The following is a 7670-nucleotide window of genomic DNA, read 5'->3' as shown; positions in this document are numbered from 1 at the left end:
TCTCTCAAAATATCTTAGTTGTCAAAAAATTGCAAAAAAAAACTTTTCACTCGTAGGTCGCCCTGTTGTTTACGTCGCCATGCTGTCTCATGAGGTTGACCTTCCATTAATTTTACCGTACAGGGCAAAAATATGTCATCCGTCCAATCCTTCTGATTTGAACCCGAGAGAGATGTGAGTCAGGAAAGCTTCAAAACAAAAACGAACAGAGTCGAAAAGTCAAGAGTTTGCTAAAGTCGCCCGGTGTGTGTGCGACTATGCTAAAAGAGCAAAAGCGTCCGTTGTAAGAAACTCCACTTTTTGTTATCAGCTGTTCACCGTAGACTTACAGACCGCTGTGCTTACTGAACAGGTGACTCGTTGTCAGCTTCCTCCGTAATCGTGCCGGCGCACGTCCTCAGATACAACCTCTTTAGCGGCGGCTTGTTGAGATCCTCGCCGGAAAACATCCAGTGTCTCCTGTCTTTTGCGTTTCTTCGACTCAACATTTGGAGTTCCCATTACAAGTATTCCAACTTTACTGTATCATTATATTCTTTTATTTCACTATAATTTTGAGTAACAACTAATTTGGCACTTTTGCATAACATTAACAAGGTCCCTGGTTTGATTCCAACGGGGGGCCATTCCATGTGGAGTCCAATAACAAACAGTAGATTCAAGGGAAACCCTAAACAGCCCTGATGTTTGAATGAGAAGGTGAATGCTTGTACGCCTCCGTGTGTGGCGATGGCGTCAACCTGCTTCTCGCCCTTAACAGCCGGGGTTAGACCCCCTCACGCAACCCTGAGTGCAGGATGAGCAGAATAGATGATAAATGAATGAATGAATGAGCTAACTTGGAATAAAGAAGCAATCTTCAACAGCAGAAAAAGTGGGACTTATTAGGTGACAGGTGAGAGAGAGAGAATGAAAATATTCACGTTGAACCTGAAAATCAGTCAGATAACTGAACCATTTAATTTAACTCCAACCAAATATTTAAGTATAACTTGATGTATTAATTTAATTTAATTTAATTTAATTTAATTTAATTTAATTTAATCCTTCAAATTTAAAATACTCAGACAAAAAAATCTCAACCTTCATTCCTAAAGTGATTAACTTTTTTCCTGGATAAGCAAACAGGGATTTTTTTTTTTTGTTTATCTGACCATGAACTGTTGTGTGATCTCCAAATAAACGAAGAAAAAAAAAGCTAAATACGTATTAATGTCTGTATCTGCTGAAATGGTCATTTCCATATCATACACTAATATGCACAACCGACAGCTGCTCAAGTGACGTCATTTCTGTTTTGGGACCTTTTATTAAAACGTTTCTTTCTATCGTTCAGCTCTTTTTCCAATGCAGAGCCCACCGTATTCCTCCATCTCCCCAGGCCCGGCTAAGTGCTGCGTCTGGAGGCTAAAAGGTGATCAATGACGCCAGAAGCATCAAGCCTGACATAACAGGACGATATCTATCACGCCCTTTACCGCCGCTATTTCACAGGTCGGGTCTTTTATTGATTTTCCTGGCAAAATACTGCAATGGTTTCTGTTTGGACAAAATAAGTTGACCTGTTTCCGGTTTGCAGCATTTCTAAGGGGTCAGGTCACCTAATGCTCTGCAATTCTCAGACTGGGATTTAGAGACCGTATTAAAAAAAAAATCTACATTAACCCAGCTTGCAATGGCTGCCAACGTTCAAATTGTTTTTCTCAGTGATTAAAAAAATTAGCAAATTTTAATTTCATTGTTTGTGGAATGCAAAGCAGTAATTTTGTATAACTATTGTATTTTTGCCTGAGTCTGTCATACCGTCAAACCCCATTTTTAGACATTCATACAGTAAAGTATGGATTTAGATAAAATCTCAATATTTCTAATCCAATTTTAGAGGGGATTAGATTAGAGAGAGACCTGGGATCTATTTCTTTCTCTTTAGAATCAACAATAACAGAAAACTAAACAGAACAAAAAAAAAAAAAAAAAAAAACAACGTCATTGTGTATCTCCAACCTGTTTCTACATCACGGGTCGCAATTGGACCGTGTTTCCAGCGGTGCTATTTGTCTTCACTGGAGAGAAGTAATCCGGCTCCGACCGGCGGGGCCCCCAAGGTCAGCGCCATCAGTCGGCAGCAGCACTCAATCCAGGTTGGAGCATTTTTCCAGCCGGGCTCTCCCTCAACCCTTAGTTGTTGTTTTCTTCCCCCCTTTTTTTTCATAATTCATGTCACAGGATCTCTGGAGAGATGAGTGCGGGAGGTGTGTGTTGGGTTAGGAGGGGTGGGGCAGCGGGTGGGGAGGACATGGGGGTGGAGAGGGCATACACTTAATCCCTGGGTCAAGATGTATTTATTGAAGATTAATAACCGAGCAGCAATCTCATCATGCTCTCGATGATTTTATAATTTGTTTTCTGGGGGCTGGGAGGGTGGGGAGAGTTCAGGGACAAAGACAAGAGGGAGATGCTGAACTATTGTTTACAGGAGCAAAACCCAATGCAGCACGTACTTTTCATTTTGTGCGTTTCTAAGCTGCACAAATACTGTATCTAAAAAAGATTTAAGTGCTTTGCGGGACTGAACTTAAAACACACACACACACACACACACACACATAAATATTCATCCAAATGAGATCTGTTGTCCCGACGGTATTCTCTTTTCAAAGGCGTCGTCCCGCTCCCACGCTTCCTCAACGCTGTTTTGAATCCAAACAAGTGTATTTAAGTTTTTGATGCCAAACAATTTGTTCTCAATGCTTTTTTTTTTTTCTACATTTCCGACAGCTATTTGGGATTAGCAGGACGTAAACAAACTGTAAGACAAATTCCAATATTTTCTAATGTGGCATCTTCATTTTGGGGCGATAGGTTTGTAAAAAATACGTCACATATAAACAGTTTCAAGGTCAACTAAGCTCCACTGTCTTCAAACAATTAAGCCTTGCGGCAACTTTAAAGGCTTTCTTTATTTTCCAGGTGTGTTTTCATCAAGTTCAAATAAAGAAATGAAAGAATGAATGAATAATTTGGATGGATAATTAAATATACATATGAAGCAAATTTTAAATATATCAAAAAATCGAGAAAATAAGATAATAAGTTAAGAAATAAACAAATAATTCATTTAACACTTAAATGAAAAATAATAAAAAAAATCGCTTGCATTATTTTTTTACATACCAGTTGGTATTATTTACCTTAACTAAATTCTCCCTAAATAAATATATCAGAACAAATAGAATGAAGTACAGAGTGCACTCGAAATGTTATGTGAGAGCTTTGAGACATGAATAGAGATTTTATATTTGTTATTTAACCACTTGGAGGTCGTGTCTGTGCAAGTTGAGTCTTATCAGGGGTTCCTGTCGCTGGGGTTCATCCTTGATTGAAACCAAGGCAAAGGAGTCAGTCATTATGTGTCTGTGGTTGTGAATACATACGTGATTTTATGACTGCGCTGTTTATTCCACATTTCCTGATGGGTCTGATAAATCATGTATTCAGTAAACGCCACCGTGCAGATCTGCAAAGGAGATGTAGAAATCTCGGGTGGCCTTAAAACTGGTTATCTTTGGGCTATGTCAAAATTATGATTTGAAAAAAAACAACTATTGGGTTTGACCCGCTTATTATCCACCCAGCTACATGTTTTTGAACCCTCTTTCAATTTAGTTTTGTAAACATTACCAAAACACGAGCGAATCACAATTTGGAAATGGGTATTTTCATATTGGACACCGAAAATGATGGGAAATGGGTTTTGATGTCTATTTTGATATTTTTGAATGTATTCCTTGTCACCAAAACTAATCCATATAAAACAAAATGTAATTCCTTAAACATATTTTTTTAAGGAACCCCCACTTCATAAATTAAAAATGGTATTAGCACACACATACATTAGTGCTATTTTATTTATTTTTTTACTCCTTCTCTTCTGCTTCTCTGAATATTGCATAAAGCATCTCATTTACTTAATGGATTTGCAGAGCGGCGGCACCAACAAAAACTAGTTAGACACATTTTGTCTCCGAGCAGCAATTTTAGAAAAAAGGACGAAAGAAAAAAAAAATAAGGCACATTTCAGCGTAAGGGAGAGTTCAAAGTTCAAGGTGCAGTCTTCCAACCAAATTTATTTATACCCCTTAATAACAATGAGTGGATTGAATAGATTGTTCGTCCCTGACCTTGGTGATCAGGTAAACCCTAAGCCACTATATCAAAGCAGACATGCAGACATGTCTGCTCCGGTGTGACGGCTGCTCGACACACCAGGGAGGGAAGGAAGGGACCGACGGAGGGAGGCGAGGGCGGGGATGCCAAAAGGAGGTGAAGGGGAAGCGTCTGCATTGATGTTTGCATTTTTGATGGAATGAGGAACTCGCCAGGAGAGGTGCGAAGGACATAGTTGAAGGGCAAATGTGTTTTTTTATTTTTGCATGACTGAATATTTGCATATATTAGTACTTGTGAATGGAGATAAATGTATGCGTGCCAGGTAGTCCTGGAGTTATGGGTATAGACACAGTCATATTCAGGGGAATCAACTAATCCCGCTAGCGTTCTCATATTCCGAATAAAAAGAAACATCGATGATGTGTTTACGTCACTAGCATGTGAGTAACTTCTCTCATATCATTATAAAATTTAACAGACCTGGCTTCCACCAAAAAGAGGTGGAGAATTAGATTTTTTTGCACTATATCATCCAAATAGCCTTCAATATCATGTGATAGCTGAGATATTTGTGTTTCTGTGAGTATATGCGGTATATATAGTCGGTTTGAGCGATCGTGAAACCTTTGACAAAACAACCAAAGCGACCTTTTCTAAAAGTAGTCCAAGAGGAAACCTCAGGACCAGACTTTAAGGGGAGGGATTCTTCCCGCGGGACGGACGGACATGTAATCGATGCACAGAACACATCAACAAAGTCTATACAACGTTCGATGACGAAAATTCCCGTGTAAAATAAAACGTATTTGATGGATCTCGACGTTGAGCAACTTCAGGCGTCGCCAAGTGGGCCGAGAGCCAAGCGGCCTCCTCCCCGCCAAGCAGTCGCAGCTCGGGAGCGGAGTGGAGAGCCTGGAGGCGAAATAGACCAAGAGATGACAAAGAAAAGTATGATGTGGGTTTGGGGAGGGCGGGGGGGGGGGGGGGGGGGGGTCACAGTGCTGACACTGTAGACTTCCATATGGAATGGATGCATCACATTTGCATTAAACATTCCATTAACTACAGTCAAAGGTGAAGGTGATGGATATTCAGGGTTTTGCCGCCGCGTGAAACGGCCTGTGAGACAGGAGAGACAGACATGAGAGCGGCGTTTAGCACTGAAGATGTTCAATGCTTTCTGAGTACAGCTTCGCTCAAAAAGAATGCAAGTGGTTGATTTCAGAGTATATTTCAAAATATGTTCATTTAAAAATAAAAAAATAAATGCATTTAAAAAAAAATATTTGATGCTACTCTTGCATGCTGTCAAATTTTTTTCACCTTAGCAGCAGTTTGTATCTGCGTGCACTTTATACTTTATACCTTATAGTTTTACAATTTAATGTAACAGCTCACTTTACTGTTTAAATAGCAGTGTAATGTGGATTGTGAGAAATGTCATCTAATTTTTCTGCTGTATGTCCAGTGCCTGTGGATAAATTGACAATAAAGCTGACTTTAAAATTAACAATGATAAATTGAACCAAAAAGTATGAGTATGTGGTTTATTGCATGCACACATATTTTTTCGCCATCATCTGTAATTTATTCATATATGATAAATATAACACAAAATAGTTTAAATAAATAGTTGCCAATTTTTGATAAATAAGGAAGTAATATTTACATAAATGTTCACACTTAAGACGCTGATTTTTTTTTTTATTGATTATGAAAATAGATGGAAATTGATCTCGTTGTTTCCTACTAATTTATTCATTATCGGAGCTGCAAAGTCACATTAATCAGCAAAGGAAGCCAAGACATGTTGGATTATGTGCAATCCTACATGATTTAGGTTACCATAAATACCTAGCTCTTCGTGAAATAATGGTACATTTGGGTTCATAGTTCATATCAATTAGAAAGAAACACCCCTGGACTACATTTCACGTGTGTTTTTGACACTTCACAACCCGTTTAAAACTTTGTCGGCGTACTAAACAAGCCATCAGGAGAATAGGGTCTCAAATCCTCTTGCTCAGCCCTCTGCACATCCCATCCCAGATGAAACCAGCACTCGACTCTCTGAGGATTAGCCATCAAACAGCCATCCTCTGATATATTAAAAGTATTTAGATCTTACAAAGTGCTCCCCCTTGACTCCATCACTTTTTTAAATGAGTTAAAAGGCTAAAAAGGGAGGTGGGGGTAAAGAGGCGAGGGGGGGAAAGGGGGGTGGTGGGTGAACAGGAGAGAAAAAAAAAAGAGCTTGGGGATTTACGGTGACAAAACGCCGGGGTCAGGCAGGGTGTGCGGCGGAGGTATTGATCAGTGAGGCATGCAGCTCACATACAACCCGAACCCTGACCCTTAAATAGCGAATGAATCTCAATCCAATAGACTGGAGTGTCTGCTACAGCTTGCACACATAAAAATGCACACACACCGCACAAATATATTTACGTGCGTGTGTGTGTTCAACTGCACTCACTCGGTTACCGTTATACCACCATGCCTCCCTCGATCGATACCTGCAGAGCATGATTTCTACATTATAGATTGGCAGCTCCTTCATAAAAGAAAAGGTGCATCTGTGTATGAGCTGGCCGATGTGTGTAACCGTCATGTGTGTGTCGACGTGTTCCAAAGAAAAAGGTAGAGAAGAAAGAACACGTCATGTTTCGGCTGTTGCAGTACTTTTTGACCTTTCGGGCGATCTTTATCATAAAAGGTACAACTTGCGTCCTTTACCTATTCACCCTTTTAACGCGGGTCCGGGTTCAAGCCTGTGGAAAGATCGGGGGGGGAGATGCATAAAAAAACAACACGGACAAGGATAGAAAACCCGACTCAACCTTTAATTACACTAATTGCGTGAAAGGACGTGTAACGCGAGAATTATGGCGTGAGCTGAGAGATGCGGAGATAATAGCACGCAGCCACGAAAAAGCAGACAAACTCTCGCCAAGACTCAGGAGATTCATACGTGCAAACATTCGGAATATTTATGCCCGTGTCACCGCTTTGACATCCGCACTCTGATGATTTCATCCGATCAACTCGGCGAAGGGAAATGTATGCACAAATGTGCAATACGGTGATTGTGAAAGTCCTTAATAATTCTGTGCTTATGAATAAAGAACCTGCTGTCAAGTGTCAACTTTCCAATTAACTGATGTTTATCATTAATCATGAAATCATGATAAATGCTATCAATACTTTTAATTACTGGTAGTTTATAACTGGGGAAAAAAGACTTGGTTTAAGGAATAATGGTCATTGAAATAATTGATGATATGAAATATTATGAAATACACAAGCCGAAATAGCTGATTTCTGGTGCAAAAGGTAAAAAGAAATGCCCATAAAAATGTACACTTTTATTTTATTCTATTTTATTTTACTTTACTTTTTTGCATAAGTTTGTGGTAAAACATCTAGGCTTATGTTATACTTCTGTCACTTTTGACTGTTCTTTATTTTTGCAGACATTTCTAGCAAATAGTTATCCTCAA

The sequence above is a fragment of the Fistularia commersonii genome, chromosome 9 (genome assembly GCF_037954325.1).
Source record: "Fistularia commersonii isolate RoL2024-O1a breed Wild chromosome 9, RoL_Fcom_v1.0, whole genome shotgun sequence".
NCBI lineage: Eukaryota > Metazoa > Chordata > Actinopteri > Syngnathiformes > Fistulariidae > Fistularia > Fistularia commersonii.
Note: the sequence above shows the minus strand (reverse complement) of the source record.